The sequence below is a fragment of the Panthera leo genome, chromosome A1 (assembly GCF_018350215.1).
Source record: "Panthera leo isolate Ple1 chromosome A1, P.leo_Ple1_pat1.1, whole genome shotgun sequence".
Taxonomy (NCBI): domain Eukaryota; kingdom Metazoa; phylum Chordata; class Mammalia; order Carnivora; family Felidae; genus Panthera; species Panthera leo.
The window spans coordinates 153,436,219-153,455,255 of NC_056679.1; the positions used below are offsets into that span (position 1 = coordinate 153,436,219).

The 19,037-nt window shown below is 37.4% G+C and overlaps 1 long non-coding RNA gene across 10 annotated transcripts in view; it reads left to right on the forward strand.

Moving 5' to 3' along the window:
• Positions 1-19,037, forward strand: part of LOC122222727 — a 128,700-nt gene that overhangs the window by 26,957 nt on the left and 82,706 nt on the right. For 7 of the 10 annotated variants that reach the window (XR_006203827.1, XR_006203821.1, XR_006203822.1 and 4 more), the window contains 3 exons: positions 5,947-6,066; positions 6,181-6,292; positions 9,149-9,276. This is a non-coding gene — a long non-coding RNA (uncharacterized LOC122222727). Of the gene's footprint in view, positions 1-42; positions 193-5,946; positions 6,067-6,180; positions 6,293-9,148; positions 9,277-9,349; positions 9,469-15,587; positions 15,839-19,037 lie in introns of those variants that run through there. The other 3 variants (XR_006203830.1, XR_006203835.1, XR_006203828.1) reach the window with 3 other exon arrangements.

Sequence of the window (19,037 nt, forward strand, 5' to 3'; positions counted from 1 at the left end):
GCAGCTTTGTGAAAAACAACCCCAGTGCGCATGCGCACGCCGCGGCTGCTGTCCGCCCTCCCTGCGCGTCCCCTCCCGCGCCCGGCTCGCTCCCTCGCTCGCTCGCGGGTACAGTAGGTGTACAGCTAAGGGAAGAAGACACGGGCTGTCGGGAGGCTGAACCTGACTTCTCTTCATTGTGGGCTCCTATTGGTAGGCAGGCTACCGTAAACCCTCGACGTGCTATCTGGAGCCCCTTACCGAGCACACTCTAATAGATAATGAAAGAGTGGGGCACTGGGGGACAAGCGCCGGGTGGGGAGATGTTTGCAAAACCAAGTAGGGATAAACTGTTGAGTGACCAGACCGAAGCGAGCGTTACCGGCGCTGCAGGGTTTTGCCCACTACTTGGATGGAAGGAGGAAAAAGTGATGTGTGAAGAAAGATGGGGGAAGGGGAGAAACCGGTTGGGCAAGCGGCTGGTTGCCGAGCATAATCTAACGAATTTCAAAAGAAAACGTAATAAAAACTAGACAAGAAACAATGTTCGTAGACAAGAGCATTCTTGGCTTGGATTATTTAAAAGACCAGTGCGTTGTAGGCAGAGTGGAAGGGAGCTCAGTCGAGGCCAAAGGAACCTTACGAGAGAAGACCAGAAGGAGCAAGAAAGAGAGGCAACTATGATCAATAGTTTTTTTTCTTCTTCTTCTTCTTCTTTTTTTAATCAATAGGTTTTGCTTACTCCTCGACTGCTTTTTCTTCCATCTCTTAATTAGATAGAAACGAAAAGCAACCAAGTTGTTTGCATGATGACGCCAGGGGGGAAAAGGCCTGACCACTTCCTAGAAGGAAGAAAAGAGGCTTTTTAAAGACACCACCTACAGCTAGATTTGCAGGGTATGACATGATTACAACTCCTGTGTCCAGAGGATTAAAAATAGAGTTTGGCCTTAAAAAGTACCACTTTATAAGAGGCAACATGACATAGTGTTTTAACTGACCTCATGTTCACAACAGAATCGAAAATCTTTGTTAGAAATTAGTGAAGCCTGTAAGATGGTTTTTGAAAAGCATGATGTGGTATATAAATAGAGCTTAATTTTGTAAAGTTCTAATATTAATTTTTATAAGTCCAACGGTCTTAGACTGTTCAACATTGTAATCCTCTTAATCAAAGACAAGTAAATTTATATTGTGAACATTTTGGTAACAAATGGCAATGTTTTCATAAACTCACACTGGGATTCAAGGCATAACAGCATAAACTTTTCTAGATTTTTGCAATCAACAGAGCTGCTTCTAAGAGAAATGTAGATAGAAAAATAGGAATCTGGAACTATATATTCATAATTAAATACACTGGAAGATTTTTGACCGCTCTCATTGGTTTACTGTTTTCTTGCTTTTTGGGGAAGAAACAATTTCGTTGGATTTTAGTTGACGAGGTAGTTATCTTGGCTTCAGCATTATATATAAATATGCAAATTATTTGGAGAGTTAATGGGCAGGCCTTTTATCTCTAATAAAGTTTAGATGGCTATGCTTAAAACTGAATTTGTGTATCTGAGTGGGAAACAGCCTTTTTTTCTTTTTTTTTTCCCTCTTGGTTGACACCTGGTGGAAATTCATTCTGGTTGTTCAAGTAGTTGGAATTTTGTACTAGCTTTGGTAACAGATACTACTTGGGTTTTTTTGCCACCTAGTGGTAAAATGGTGAATTTGCTAAAATGTCAGCTTCTCAGCTTTAGGGTCAAATGATACTTGTGAAGCATTCAAATGACATTGGGCAAGAAATGGATTTAAAAGTGCAGTACACAATGAGACCTTCATTACTAAATTTGTTTTAAACACCTCAGGGCTCGTGAACAATGGCTAAATTGTTCAGAAGTTTAAGTAAAAATTTTCTTGTCGTAATATAACTTCTATCTGAAAAAATAAGAATCAGTTTTTTAAATGAACTAGAATTGCATTTAATCAGAAAGAACCCTAAGAGATTTACTTGTAGTTTGGAAAATTGTTTTACCACATTAAATGATTCATTCATGGGGCTATAGGGCATTATTCCTTCTCTTAGAAGCTTTTAGGATATTGTAAATTACTGTCTTTATTACTTACTTTGCTATTTCTCTTTATTTTCTCTCTGTGTCTTCATAAACACTTCCTAAACACCTCTTAAACTAATTGACAAGTTGCCAGGAAATTCTTATCCCCTGTCACTTTTACTTAAGATTCTGCTCATTTATCCTAATTATCACCTTTCTTTGATTTGGATTTGGTCATGTAACTATTTAAGTGTCTAAACTTGAGTTTACTTGCTTCATTTTGTTTACTTCCTCCTATTTGTTCAAACTCTGGAAACACCAGAAACAAACAAACAACAAACAAACAACCCTGGCACCTTTAAATTCCTGTTTGTGTTTTCAGTTTTTTAAAAATTTATTTATGTGAGTAATATCTATATCCAGTATGGGGCTCAAACTCACAACCAGAGATCAAGAGTCTCATGCTCTTCCAACTGAGCCAGCCAGATGTCCCTTTGTTTTTGTGTCTAAAAGGAAAAAAACCACTTCGACTAAATTTTGGACTAAATGTTTTTCTCTTGTGGCTTTTGTAACCTCCCCTTTTCAAAACTCCTTGTCTAAAACTCTGCCTTTGAGATAACTTGAAATGTTGTACTTTAGGTGTTTTCTTGGTCTTCTGGACTTGTCTTACTGGGCCCTTATTGTATTTTGCATTAGGTTTAAGCTATTCATCTTTACCACTAAGGCTCTTTCCTACTGCACTCCAGCCTACGTCTCGTATGCCTTCTCCTCCTACTCCTCTGCTGACTCTCTATACTCCTGTCAAGTGCATCTTCTGTCCCCTTTGTTAGCCTGTCTCGCTGTTGCCAGTGTGCAGTTGCATGCTGTTTTCTGTGCCCAGAACAACATCTCACTGCTGTTAACTCCTTTCCCTTCTTCTAACCCCTCTACTAGATTCAGTTGGGCACAACTGAATAAAATTCCAAGTAGGCAGAATAACTAGCTCCCCCTTCCCTTTTTACAACTTCTTCAGAGCTTAAGTAGAAATCCCTCTTTATGGTATTTGTTCCTTGGATTTTAAATTCGATGGCTGTTCCACCTTACTGTACAAAGGATTAAACTCAAGCTCAAGAACTCTATCTAAAACTGACAAATGATGATCACTATCAAGATATTTTGTATTCATGTGGTAAGTAAAAATTACTGCCAAGTCTGGAGATTTTTACGTAATATGTCATAGTGCTCAATATTATTAAAAAAACACCAAGCCATCTCAACAGAAAGTTTTCATGTATGATTGTAAGAAAAACCACACCAGGAGCCAGACCTATTCTTAAAAAAAAAAAAAAAAAAATGAAATCCATGTTTAATCCTTATTTCAACTAACACTTGATTGTCTTACGTAGTGTAGAACTAAGGGTGTTTGGTTTTTGTTTTCTTTTTGTTTCAATTTCATATTTCAGGATTTTGTGACTCTGACTTAACTCTTTAACATCCTCAAAATACAATGACTTTGGCGCAAAGACTGGAGGCAAGATTTGCTATGTTATTAGCAAAATAAGTGAGTTTTTTTATATTTGATAGTGAATTAGATGGTGTATTTATGTTCTTCATACTTAATAGACATTCAAATGTATTCTGAATTTCATCATAAATTTCAGTTCCAAATTTCTATTTGTGTTCTCCCTCCTCATTAAGATGTAGTATGTGTTATGTGAACACCAGTTGATCTTTTATTTTTGATGTCTTTTTTTTTTAAAGTATGTTTTTTTTTTTAAAGGTTATTTTATTTATTTAGAGAGAGAAAGGGAAAGAGAGAGAGCGAGCATGAGCTGGGTAGGGGCACAGGAAGAGAGAGAGAACCCCAAGCAGGCTCTGTGCTATGCAGGCTCTGCACTATCAGCACAAAGCCTAACTCAGGGCTCTATCTCACTAGCCATGAGACCTTGACCTGAACCAAAATCAGGAATCCAGTGCTTAACCAACTGAGCCACCCAGGTACCCCTTGATTTTTTAATTTACAGTAAAGTCATCCATAATTCTATCCACCCAGATATACCACTGTTAACATTTTGTTACATTTCCATCTAGATATACAACTAATAAAGAATTATTAATAATAAGCATTATTGCATTGCTGGTGAAGTAAAGACAATGATTCATATCAATTAAAATTCTCTGACAACAGATTTGATTAGTGGCTCCAAGGGAAAATCTCTTGAATGAATTTGTAACACTTAGGTCCTGCTAAATTAGATGACTTGGTAAAGTTTATTCATGTAGGCTTGAGTGGCATCGGGCCTATGGGGAGAATCAGAAATGCTAAGTTTCTTTTTTGAACTATTTTATGACTTTTGACCTGGCACAACTTTATGTAATGAATGTAAACAAAATCTAATTATAATAGCTAACATTTTCTGATGATTACTGAGTTTTAGTGGAAAGTATAAGTGAATGCAACAAGTTCTCAGTTTTTTTTTTTACCTGAAATTCATATTTTGCTAAATGGAATTTCATATTCGATATCTCACTTAGAGAATATTGCCTTTCCAGTCATCTACATTTTTTTTCTGTTGATGAAGAGGATCCTTATTATTGTTGATTTTTAAAACCCGAAACTTATTATTTACTGTCACTATTTTTTCAATACTGTTGAATGGAAGCATTTTCCAAGGGTCTGTTATGTAAGGTTAGTTTTATTGTTGTTTATTATTATGTTATCATACTTAAAAACTGTAAAAAGAATTATTTCTTCTCATTCATTTGAATCAGCTTAGTTTTCCTGTTACTATTTTTTCTGTTGTTGAGGAATTTTACTTGTTATCCCATTGAAGAAGTAGCCATGATGGAGGAAGAGTTTGTTGAGAAATGCTGTAAGGAGGAAAGGCAGTTTAAAAGTTTGCTGCATCCAGAACTCTAAGTGTTTCAAATGATCTTTTGTTTCAGAGTCAGGAAACAAGTTACATGATAGCTAAGCTTTGAAATCACACATTTAATCTGTGACTTAGTAAATTCACATGTGGCTTAATCAGGAATTGGTTTTATATTTTTTGTTTTTGTAACATGAACATTTTTCTTTTAGTTTATGAATAAGCTACTTAAGTCAATGCATTTCAGTGGAAACTTGAGGCAACTGAAATTTTCTGCCCCAAATTGATATAAAATTGATATGTAATTGATATAGTCAGTTGATAATTGGTTTTTGTAGAGTGTATGAATTTCCAATTATTTTGCTGTGGAGAATCTGGTAGGACCTTAATGCTTTAATATTTTAGACTTTGAAACATATATCTCTTTGAAACACATAACTCTTCAAAACTCTTTGAAGAGTTTTGTGGATATGGGGTACACATGCTGTTGTGAAGATGCACAAAGCGTCTGAAGTGAGGAGCAGAATTAAATCATGAATAATCTACAAATTGGGGCACCTGGGTGGCTCAGGTCATGATCCCAGGGTAGTTGGATTGAGCCCTGTGTGAAGCTCCATGCTTAGCGTGGAGCCTGCTTGGGATTCTCTCTCTCTGAACCTCTCCTCTGCTCCTGCTCTCATGCTCTCTCTCTCTCTCAAATAAAAAAAAAAAATAAGTGAGTAATTTACAAGTTGAAATAATATAGTGTATCTTTGTCTTTAGAAAGTGGGAGTAATGTTTTAGTAAAGTCAAAATAATTTTGTAACATACGGGTTAAAGACAAAATTAGGAAGCTAGAGTAGATTGAATTTTACCTACTAATTTTAATGTCCAAATCATCTTTTACACTCTTACAGATAAGGAATACTTTATTTCTGCCAATGGGCCCCTTGAATGGGAGAAGCCTTTTAACTCTAATTTTTCATTTATTTTTGTCTTTTGATATTATTTCAATCTGTTTTGGTGAAACTTGGTAGAAGCTCTAGAAAGATAAACGTATAAGAAGATACTGAACTTAGCCTGACCTCTCCCCTTAGGCTTTTCTGCAAATGAAGAGGAAGGAGAGAAGAACCTTTTAGAAAGAGTTGCTTGATAAATAAGTGGCCAATGGCAGGGGAATGATTGTCAAATAGAGTCATGATCCTAAAAAGGATAAGGTGAGAAGAACAAATGGTCATTCTCTTATTGTTTCTAGCACAAGCCTTTCTCTCATTGTCATGAACTTCAATGATTTTGTATTCTAATCACATTATTTTTTTCTGTCTCTGCAGTGATCACTCTAAATGAAATGAAGTGTTGGTTGCTGGCTTGGAGACAGCAGTGGCCAATAGTTAAGAGGACAAAGCCAATTAAGTGAACTCTTGAAAAATCACCAAAACTTTGGTAAGTGAACTCTTGAAAAATCACCAAAAATCACCAAATCTTCAGAGAGTAGTGTGAGGGTGAAGGGCAAGAGATCTGTCTCTGGGAGGATATGGAGACAGAGAAGGATGACAGGAGAGTTACGGTCTTCTCAAGACATTTCTCAGTGGTCAGGCTCACATTCAAAGAGTGGACATGGCACAGGCATGACTAAAGAAAGTCAGGGAGACTTTTCATGGGATCAGGAAGCCTGTCTGATAACTGAAAATGGGGCAGGGGGGCAGGCTAGGTGGGATGAAACAAGTTTTTCTTTTAGAGGTATATAGGACATACATACATTGGCCAGGAAATCCAGAAACCACCAGCTTGTTTGCTAGGTGAGGGGTGTGTGTGTGAGAGAGAGAAAGAGATCACCGTTAAAACAATCAGAATACTAGCATATTTTATGGCAGCCACTGTGCTTTCTGCTCATTATCTTATTTGGTCCTCTTACCAGCACTATGAGGTAAATACTATTGTATCCATCCTATAAACAAGGAAACCAGCTTGGAATAATGAAGTAACTTGTCCATACTCCCACAACTAGGAACAGATGGTACTAGGATTTGAATCAATTCTCTTAATCAGTAGGCCATGCTGAAAGCCAGGCAGTAGACTTATTTATCAGTAAGCCTCCAAGAAGGCTTCTGTAACCATCCTCTCCTCCCTAGTTTGGATTATATGTTCCTCTTCTTTGTTCACAACACCTTTTAATGCTTATTTTTGAGACAATGCAAGAAACAGAGTGCAAGCAGCGGAGGGGCAGAGAGAGAGAGAGACACAGAATCTGAAGTGGGCTCCAGGCTCTGAGCTGTCAGCCCAGAGCCCGACGTGGGGCTCAAACTCATGAACTGTGAGATCATGACCTGAGCTGAAGTCTGACGCTTAACCTATTGAGGCACTCAGGGGCCCCTCACAACACCTTTTGAAAACTTTGTTTCTTAACAATATTTTGTGTGGTTTATTTTACTGTCTCTTCCATGCTCTCACTTTTTTTTTAGTTTTTTTTTTCTTAATGTTTCTTTATTTCTAAGAGAGAGAGACAGAGAGAGAGAGAGAGAGAGAGGGAAAGTGTGAGTGGAGGAGGGCAGAGAGAGAGGGAGACAAATCCGAAGCAGGCTCCAGGCTCTGAGCTGTCAGCACAGAGCCTGATACAGGACTCGAAGTCATGAACTGTGAGATCATGACCTGAGCTGAAGTCGGAGGCTTAATCGGCTCAGCCATCCAGGCGCCCCTCAGGGGTACTCTTATCTAGGGCTCAAGTGTTAATCATTTTTATATCTGCAGTACTTAGCATAGTGCCTGGCACATAATACACACTTAATAAATTGTGTACTGATATGTGGTAAGTTGATAAAGGAATGTTATCTTTAAGCAATTTTCCATTGAAAGATTGTCGAATCTTATGGGAAGTTTTTCTAGATACCCACATGAAACCACATGAGGCTGATGAATTAAAAATAAGATATAAGTTCAGGGGCAGCTGGGTGGCTCGGTCGGTTGAGCGTTCGACTTTGGCTCAGGTCATGATCTCACAGCTCATGAGTTTGAGCTCTGTGCTGGGCTCTGTGCTGATGGCTCAGAGCCTGGAGCCCGCTTCGGATTCTGTATCTTCCTCTCTCTCTGCCCCTCCCCCACTCGCACTCTGTGTCTCTGTCTCAAAATAGATAAACATTAAAAAAAAATTAAAAATTAAAAGAAAATAAGATATAAGGTCAAACCATCATTTTATAAGTATGTGCTGATTGCCTCAAGGTCATCATCATGATGTATTTATTGTCCAATCCCAGTTGAAGTAAACTGCCTTTACTAAAGTAAAGATTACTGCCTTTATTAAAGTAAAGTTTTATGGTTTTAAAGTAATAATCATATTAAAATACATATATCACTTTTCAGCATTTTTCTACTTTTATTGGATACATTATTTACAATTAATGAACAAAGAATCTTCCAGCTTGCTTTTGATTGCTTAGGAAAAATGCTGTTGTGTGCCATAGCAGAGAGCAAAATACCTGACTATAAGAATTTGGGAAACTTAAATGAAACTTGCTTATCTATATTTTTAATATAGTTTCATATCTGCCATTTAATAGAAGTATTTTGAACAGATTTGCAAGTAGGTCATAGAAATCAAAGATCTTGATTTTGTAATATTTTATTTGCTATATATGTATTGAGATTATGTGTAGGTGATACCTATCTTAGAAATTAAAATCGGGGCGCCTGGGTGGCTCAGTCGGTTAAGCGTCCGACTTTGGCTCAGGTCATGATCTCGCGGTCCGTGAGTTCGAGCCCCGCGTCAGGCTCTGTGCTGACAGCTCAGAGCCTGGAGCCTGTTTCAGATTCTGTGTCTCCCTCTCTCTGACCCTCCCCCGTTCATGCTCTGTCTCTCTCTGTCTCAAAAATAAATAAACGTTAAAAAAAAAATTAAAAAAAAAAAAAGAAATTAAAATCACTAAAAACATTTCTGAAGACAAACACTTTTCATTTATAAGTTTGGTAAATTTGACAGTCAGGTATTTGAAAACCTGGTCATTGAAAAAATATATTGGGGCACCTGGGTGGCTCAGTTGGTTAAGCGTCTGACTTTGGCTCAGGTCATGATCTCGCGGTCCGTGAGTTCGAGCCCCGCGTCGGGCTCTGTGCTGACAGCTCAGAGCCTGGAGCCTGCTTCGGATTCTGTGTCTCCCTCTCTCTCTCTGCTCCTCCCCCATTCATGCTCTGTCTCTCTCTGTCTTAAAAATAAACATTAAAAAAAAAAGAAAATATTAAAAATGAAAATATATATTATTTAAAAATTATTTTGCATATATTTTCAAAATTTTTTTTATTTTTAAGAACAGTGAAATACTTAGATTGAAAACACTACAATATTGCTGTGGAGAAACAGAACTTTGTGGATTTATGAATGGAAATGAGATATAACATTCTGGATTCTTACAAGAGAGCAGAAAGTATGAGCAATGGTAAGTGCTGTGGATTACATTTTTTAAAAAGTTTTTATCCAAATACCAGTCAGTTAACAGAGTGTAATATTAGTTTCAGGTGTATGTTACAGTGATTCAAGACTTCCACATAACACAAGTTATGTACTCATCACAAATGCCCTCCTTAATCCGCATCACCTATTTAACTCCTCGCCCTACCCACCTCCCACATGGTAACCATCAGTGTGTTCTCTGTGGTGAAGAGTCTGTTTCTTGGTTTGCCTTTCTCTTTTTCTCACCTTTGCTTGATTGTTTTGTTTCTTAAATGGCTGTGGATTAAATTTATGTGTATAAATTTAACTTCTGAATGGTGAATTAATTTTCCTTTAATAAATGAAAGAAAAGTTCTGAGGATGTGTTTAATGTATTATCTTGCATATTTTTTAAAATTTAGTTTTATTTATTTTGAGAGAAAGACAGAGAAAGCAGGTGGAAGAGGGGCAGAGAGAGAGGGAGACAGAGAATCCCAAGCAGGCTCTGTAGTGTCAGTACGGAGCCCGATTCTGGGGTTGATGTGGGGCTCGAACCCACAAACCGTGAGATCATGACCTGAGCTGAAGCCAAGAGGTGTACGGTTAACTGACTGACCCACCCAGGCGCCCCGCTATCTTGCATATTTTACTAAACAAAGGAGATCAATGATAAAATTGTACAATTAACAAAGGTACAACATGATAGTTAAATTTAGAGAAAGAGTGTGGTCTGTGAGTAGAAATTACAATCATGTAATTAATTTTAAATTTTCATCTCTGGCAGCCAGAACTTTTAGTTTAAAATTTATAAAAGAAACACAATATCAATTATGGGACTCAAAAGAGCTTTAAATGTATGGTATACAATGTTCAATCTGTCAATGTAGGGCCCATTAATTAATTGAATCGTTACTTTTTTACAATATGGCTTTTTCTCCCAAAAATTGTTTAGTTATTAAGAAACAACTATTAAAATGATAGAAACACTGTTTTCTACAAATTTATGTATTTGGCCTTCATTGTTTTATAATATTTCAAAAGCATATTTTCTTATAATACTATACCATACAGTGTATGTGTTCAGTTTCCTGTGAGACTTATATGTGCTTACTCACTAGGACAGAGAGGAAAGAAATATTCCATGCCTGAGCAGTGCTAATAGATTCTGGTGTTATCTCATTTCTCACAAGATAACTTTCTGTTAGAACATACCTTTTCTTTTTTTAAGTTTATTTATTTATTATGAGAGAGAGACAGAGACAGCATGAGTGTGGGAGGGGCAGAGAGAGAAAGGGAGAGAGAGAATCCCAAGCTGGCTCTGCACTGCCAGCACAGAACCTGATTTAGGGCTTGAACTCATGAAACTCTGAGATCATGACCTGAGCTGAAACCAAGAGTCAGACGCTTAACCAACTGAGCCACCCAGGCACCCCAGAACATACGTTTTTTTAAAGAAGCAAATAAATAAAATGAGAAATAACTCTACCACGAAGAGACTTGTTAGATTTATGTTAAGAAGAAACAGTTTATCTGTGTGATAAGTAGGGTACATAAAAAAATCAAAAGATTGGTTATGAAAAGAAAACAATTTTAAGGAGCTCTAGAGGGAAAAAATGCTTTTGACTATTTACATAATTCTTTTTTTTTTTTTTTTTTTAAATTTTTTTAACGTTTATTTATTTTTGAGACAGAGAGAGACAGAGTATGAACAGGGGAGGGGCAGAGAGAGAGGGAGACACAGAATCCGAAATGGGCTCCAGGCTCTGAGCTGTCAGCACAGAGCCCGATGCGGGGCTTGAACTCACGGACTGTGAGATCATGACCTGAGCCGAAGTCGGATGCTCAACCGACTGAGCCACCCAGGCGCCCCAACTATTTACATAATTCTTAAAACATAAAATGGTGAGTATGGTGGGCTAAGCCTTTACATGCTTTATATCATTTGATCATAATAATGCAATTATCCTCATTTTAAAGATGGGGAAACTGAGGCTTAGAAAGATCTGGTAACTTGCTCAAGGTCACACCCCCAAGTGGTAGAGTTACCTTTACAGAATTTACACTTTAAGGAGAAACATAAGCAAATAGTTAAATAAGGATATGTATGCAATAGATATATGTTGCTAACAAGACTTGCATAGTATTAGGAAATGTCTAGCAAAGGTACTGAATCCTGATCCAGTGCTCAGGTAGAGCCTTCCCAAAAGAGTTGAGATTTACTAGAAATGAGAGAGAAGTCAGGATCAATCTAGAGAAGTAAACAGAGACCAAACTGTCAGAACCTTATAGCTTTCCAGAACATATGATTCATTGTCCTAGTTGAGACGCTACTGAGAGTGCAAGAGAGGCCAATAATAACCGTATTTGTACAATAGAAATAAAAATCATTCTGGGCAAACCAAAATATATGGCAGTATAAGGAGTTTGGTTTTCATTCTAGAAGCAATAAGGAATATTGAAGAGTTTTTTAAGAGGAATAACATGAACAGATTTATGTTTTAGAATAACTCTGATCTTGGAAAATAGATTGGAGGAGGCTTGTAGATTATTTTAAGAGGCCGTTTAGGTAATACAGTAGAGTAGGATGGTGGCCAGAATTCCATAGTATTAGAGAGACTAAAGGGAAATGGATTAAGTTCAAGAGATATTTAGGATGTAGAATCACCAGAACTTGGTGCATGATTAGATCTGGGTTCAGAGGGAGACACATTAATTGGGTGTATATTAGTGAAGGGAAGGGAAGTCAAGGATGACCCTGGATTTCTGGATTAGGCAACTTGCTGACTGAATGGTGGAGTCATTCGCTGAGATGAGGAACGTGCGGAGGAGTGAAGATGATGATGAATTTACTTTTGTTCAGTTTTATTTTTGTTCATTTTTAATTTTTTTGATTTTTAAAATTTTGAAACAAGAAATGAATAAACTGAGGGTTGATGGGGGGGGGTGGGAGGGAGGGGAAAGTAAATGATGGGCATTGAAGAGGGCACCTGTTGGGATGATCATTGAGTGTTGTATGGAAACCAATTTGACAATAAATTTCATATTAAAAAAAAAAAAGAAAAAAAACTTGCAGGCATAGTACACAACCATTATTTCCCCCCAGAACCATTTGAAAGTAATTTGCCAGTATGATACTCTACCACTCCTGAATACTTTACTAGGTATTTTCTACCAATAGGGACATGTGCCTACATAGCCATAATACAACTGTGAAAATCAAGTCATGGGTTATTACTATCTAATCCTCAAATCCCAGTCATGTTTGCCACTTGTCTCAATACTGTCCTTTAGAATGGGAGGCTGTAGTTAAAAGTCACCTGTTGCATAAAGTTGTAATACTTCTTTAGTGTCTTTCAGTTGAGAGCAGCAATGGTCTTTTCTAGTCTTTAGTGACCTTGACATTTTAAAGATTACTGACCAGTTATTTTATGGAATGTACCTCTGGGCCTTTTCCAACTGGAGAGAGTTAGATACCAACATCAATTGGCATCTATTGTATGAAAGAATTAACTTCTTTCAATACATCTAGAATGGTTAATTATGTATTGTTCTTGAGAGGGTTGAGGAAATAGTGTGTTCTGTGGTACAGTTGAAAAAGACTGAATTAATAGATTTTGACAGGAATACCTCAAAGGTAATGCTGTTTTCTCCTTAGTGAATCCTATCAGATGACACACAATTTTGATTTGTCCTGTTACTAATGGTCACTTGATTAAGAATGTGTCTTTCAGGATTCTCAACTATTTAGTTTTTTAAAATTTTTCCTCCTTTGGTAATTAGTTAAGTACTTTGTAAGGAAGTTCTTTGAGACTTTGCAAATAGCCCATTTCTTATGAAACTTTCAATTTATTCATTTATTTATTTATAGTACTGGTGATTAATATGGGTCTTAATTCTTTACTATCATTTATTTTGATGTTCAAGCTGTTCCCAGTTTAGCTAATGGAAGCCCCTTGAAGGTGGTTTATGTATTCTCTTGACGTGTCTCAAGTCACTTTTTGACTTCTTCCTTTCTGGCATAAGATAGAATAAGGTCACCTTGTACTTTCCCTACCCTGGTCCTGGAATTAGCCGTTTTAGCCTCAAGTCTTTTTAGTGGAAAATAACATTTAGAAAATAAAGTCTGGGCACTAGGTGTGCTCTTTGTTTTTGGAGTGTGGTGCTTCAAAGTTTCTCAATTAGAGAGAGCTAAGATATAGACACATGTATATATCAATGTATGTCCACACATTTACGTTTCATCTATCCATCTATCTATTAAACCATGAATGCATGCTGATATTATTAGTTTTAATCTATCTCTTCAGGATTTATTCTATTTTTCTCCCTTTTCATATATGTAACCCCCTTCCTTGCTGCTGAGAAACCTGGCTCCCAGTGGTCTGATTATTTGCCCTATCCTTCTGTATGTAATCAGTCTCCCCTTTCTACTGCCATCCCCTCTCCTCTGTAGATGCACTGTTCCCCTGTGCAGGCTCTGCCATCGACACTGTGCCCCTCTAAATGGACAAATCCTCATCCTACTCAGGCTTGGCCTCTCTACACTAGACTGATCTTTGTGTGAGGACATCTTTACCCTCTATGAGGTGGGCTCTGACTCCCATGCTGTTCCTACTCCCCCCAGCCCCTTCCACAAGCAGGGCAGATATGCAACAATTTCAATTTACCTGTCAATGAAAAAGATAGGGTGGTAGCTAAAAGGTTATTCATTCAGGAAAGACCTGTTTTTGATAAGATGCCAATCTGAGGGCAAGTTTAAAGATATAGAAGAGACAGGATTAGTTGTAGGAATGTGAAAACACCAAATTCCCACTTCAAGAGACTGGGAAGGGAAGAAAGCTTCAATGTAGGTTGGTTTGAGAGTTTCCTGGCTGGAAGAGAAGTGACTTTCTATCTTATGGCTCTTACTTTCTCTGTGCAGTCATGCTAAGATTTAGTTGGAGGTTTGAGGACAGTGGAGAGGGTTCTGAAATCACTGTAGAGAATGAAAAAGTGAAATGAGCAAAAACAAAACAAAACAAACAAATTTCTGAGTGTTATGGAAGATCTGAGAATCGAAACCGAAAATGAGTTGAGATACCAACCGTTAGCCCCAGTGCTAGGAGTGGAGAAGACAGTTTTTATCGGGCAAACATTTAAATAGAAAAACATGGCGCAAATAAGCTGAAGATACCGGCTAGAGAGGTTGATCTGAAGGAAATAATTGTTGAATGTTGAAATGAATAGTTGTTAGTTAAATAGAATAAAGCATATTTACATAGGAGAGGAAGATGATGAATAGAATGCTAATCATTGTTTTATTTTTTTAATTACAAAAATAATACATGTATCTTATGAAAATAATTAAAACTATCCCCCTCCCCCAAATCTTCAATGAATTGAAGATAAGACAGCAGAAGGGAGAAGTGGGTAGAAGGTGATAGATTGATTTGAAAATCATGGTTTGAATACTTTCTAAGGTTCATTACATACACCTTGGATATGAAAGTGAATAATGAGACTTTGGTCTTTTCTCATAAGGTAAAATTCAAAACAGAGAGGGAGGCAAACCATAAGAGACTCTTAAACACAGAGAAAAAACTGAGGGTTGCTGGAGGGGAGGTGGGGGGATGGGTTAAATGGGTGATGGGCATTAAGAAAGGTACTTTTTGGGATGAGCACTGGATGTCATATGTAAGTGATGAATAGCTGGTTTCTGCTCCCGAAGTTAAGACTATACTGTATGTTATCAAAACAAAAAACAAAACAGAACAAAAAAACCCTCAAACCCAGTACCTTGAAAACTTTCAAAGGTCTTATACACATCCAAGATATTTTTTACTAAAAATGTTTCCTTTTAACAAAGACATAGGCAAGTAAGTATGGCTTCTTCAACTTATACAATAAAATCAAATCTGAATGATTTTTTTATTCTTTTAATGTCTCCTTTCTTAATTCCTGCATGTAAGAGTTGACTTGTTTTTTTGTTATTGTTCTTTTTATTGTCCACTATTTTTGAGATGATGTGTGACCCCCTTCCTCCCCCCCAAAACTCCTCCCAACCTGCTTTAGTAAGTCAGCATGTTAGTATAAACAGTTTTATTGAGTAGACTCTACTTCGTGGATATTAACATAATAATGTTTTTATTTTTCTCCGATCACAATTCCCAGTAGTGCTTTGTAGAAATCTCCCAAGACAGTTTCCTGAGCATATTCTGCATCTTTGTCATCATTTTCAGTTATTAAAAAAAACAAAGCAAATCCAAACTAATTTCACTCCAGTGTAAAAATCCAGGCTCAAATCTGATTCAGATATGATCCTCTCATTTCCCTTTATAGCATCTCACTCCTTTGTTGTGGAGGAGGAATATAAGAGATGGCCGGGATTGCTTATTGAAGATGAGGAAGTACCCCTCCCCCCAAGAATGTGCATGCTTCTGTTGCTGCTGGTGGTCACTGAGGATGTGATGATCTTCTCATAAGTTTGTGCAGTTTTTAGTGCTGTTTAGCTTCACCTTGGTGCACTACCTCTCTGAGGATATGGCAGAGGAGGCACCCATGTCTTCCTTTAGTCCTGCCTTTGGTCCATATCTCCCTTCCCCCCCCCCCCCCCCCCCCCCCCTAAAAAGCAAGCTGTCAGGTAACTCTAGGGCTTGGGCTTTCTCCTCTCTTCTCTATATTCTTTTGTATTGAGTCAAACCCGGAAGTCCTCCTCTGCATTCTCTGATAGATAAAGAAACTGGAATCAAGTTGGAGACTTCCTCCACCTTTTTCCTAATTTCCCTATAACGTGCTCTCTTTTTGTCCCGTTCTCCTGGGCTCAGTCAGCAAGTCCTCCTTCAAAATCTCCAGAAAAGAAGGAGGCACAGTTCTTGGTGTTCAGATATGCTCCCAAGTTCCAAAAGACACAGGTCACATTCTCCCTCATACTCCCTCATAGGGCTCACTGCACTTTGAAGGCAGGCTTCAGGTTGGTCTCTAGTTCCCTGACTCTAAATATTTAGCTAACTAGTAGGCTGTCAGACTTTCTGCCTTGCCAGTGATCACTTTCTATATTTCGCTGAAATTCCCTCTTTACTTGACTTCTGGTGGGTTGAGGGGAACTATTTTTCTGCCCACTTAGGGGTGTTATGCCGGTTGGCAATGGGAGAGGTTGTTCCTTTGCCTCTGAATATGTCCTCAGGGAGACTTTTGGCCTCATTGGTTGGAGAGGCCTTTAAAAGTATGGAATCCTTATACAATTTTGTCATCATATTTCAATTAGAATAACCAATTCCAAGACAACAAGAAAAATCCCATTAACATGCCATTATAATAGCACAAAACTAAAGTAAATGATATACTTCATTCTTACATGACATTGTGTTATACAATGAAAAACAAAACAAAACAAAACACAAACTAACCCACAGGGTATGGCAAACCAAATTTTTCAGTACCTAAGATTTTAAGTTAGGTATGCTTAGAGTAGCATTGATTTTCAAAGATCATCAGAAGTATTATTAGTGAAAATATTATAGGTGTTTTGTCTGACTTCCTCTTGGAATATAGCAGGTGTAAGATAGATGTCAGAGTGAGGGAGAGGAGTTAGGCCTATTATTAAATCATTGATCAGTCAAGAATATATCTCACTTAGTAACAATGTTTAACTTTTTTTAGTAGGGCTTTGAATACAATAAGCAAGACTGATGTTTATTTAAAAACAATAAACATATTTTCCTTTGAGACCTTTTCAAAGATTACTTGTTAATCTTATGCCTCATAGTCCCCTTAACAGAGAGGTTTGAATAAAGAAGTATTTTAGGTTCTGGCTTAAACATTAAGATGGTTTTAAGCATTCCCAATGGCTAACAAGTATAATGATTATCATTCCCAGAGCAGTACTGTCTTCAGACTTTCTCAGCTGAATTCTTTTTGAGTGACATTTCTGCTATCCATATCCTTCTTGTTAAGAACTCAATAATGGACTAGGTTAATTAGAGATAGGTAATCTTACCTTGTGTTAATCATCCTTCTGTTAGAATAAATTAACCTTTTAGCTCCTATTTTCTGGAATTCCCAGCCTCCGTAGACACTGTTCTCGAGGCATTAGATAGCCTCATAAAATTTTAAACTCATTTGAATTTAGAAATATCCATTACTGATAGAGTTATTAAACTTAATAATCACAGAGATTTACTCTGAGATCATTGAAGATTAGCCTAATTCAGGTACTTTATAGGCTTGTTTCTTCCTAGCTGTGTGATTTGGGGAGATGTGGTTATCATCTCTGAGTTTTCATTTCCTGACTTAAAGAATGGGAATCAATATTATTCGCTGAAATGATAGAAATCAAATGGGTTAACACCTATAGTGGATTCTGAAATGCACTACTGAAATGTTTGGTACTGGGAGTATTATTTTATACTTGAAATATAGTCAAGTCAGAAGATTTCACTTTTTGTCCTCTTGGTGTTAACTGTTCACTAATATCCTGGATTCTTTTCCCTGGCTCCCTTGAATCATTGTCAAGGAACAAAATAATGCCAAAAAGTTGTGGCAGTGGGCATTCTGACCACTTGTAGCTCCCATAATTCTTTCGTACATGTGTAGCCCAGGCAGATTTATGTCAGTCCACCGAAGAATAGAGCACATTGGGCTGGTCACAGTGGAGATTCACAACACCCCATGACAAACTGAAAAACAAGCATGTGTTAAAATAAATCTATTAACAATGAAAATGTAAGTTTGTCTGCTTTTAAAAGGCAAAATAATGCAGTGAATTTCAGAGGTAATTTAGGAAATATTCCAACATTTGGCTTTAGTTAGAAAGGTGGGAAAATATATCAGAACTAGATTCCATTTGGGTTTATCCTTCTCATCCTGAGTTTGAGCCAAAAATCCTCAGTTTTGACTAGTTTTAAATGTTTCTCCAAATTTGGGCAGAGCCTTTTGCCTATTTAGAGATAGATGCTGCTTAGTTCAACATCAGATAAGGGGGATGGAGGCTCATGTATATCAGGACCCACCAAAATCGAAGAGCAGAAAAAGGTCACAGGGTAGACAATGGTATGTTTGTGGATAGAGGGGCACCACTAGTGAGTAAATGAATACCTCAAGAGGTGGAAGATATCTCATTCATTAAAGTTTCTCTTGGGCAAAGAATGTATTTAGAAAAATTACTTGATAAGCTACTCGTGGGTAGTTTGATAATACACTGAGTTGGTAAAACTTTGAGAATATAGACACTTTCATTCATTTCTGTTTCAAGTATAAATCAATACAACTCCTTAGGAGGGAAATGTAATAATGTTTATCAAAATTACAATTGCAGGGGCACCTGGGTGGCTCAGTCGGTTGAGCATCCAACTCTTGATTTCAGCTCAAGTCATGATCCCAGGGTCATGGGATGGAGCCCTAGTTTGAGCGTGGAGCCTGCTTAAGATTCTCTCTCTCTTTCCTTCTCCCCCCTTTCTGCTTACTGTCTTTATAAAATAAAATAAAAAAAGAATATTCAAAAAATTATAAATGCATATCCAAAAAAGACATAGTTGGCCAACAGACACATGAAAAGATGTTCATCATCATTTATCATCAGGGAGATGCAAATCAAAACCACATTGAGATACTACTTCACATCTGTCAGATTGGCTAAAATCAACAACACAAGAAACAACAGGTGTTGGTGGGAATGCAAGTTGGTGCAGCCACTGTGGAAAGCAGTATGGAGGTTCCTCATACATACATGCATCCCTGTGTTTATAGCAATGTTATTTACAATAACCAAGATAAGGGATCAGCCCAAGTATC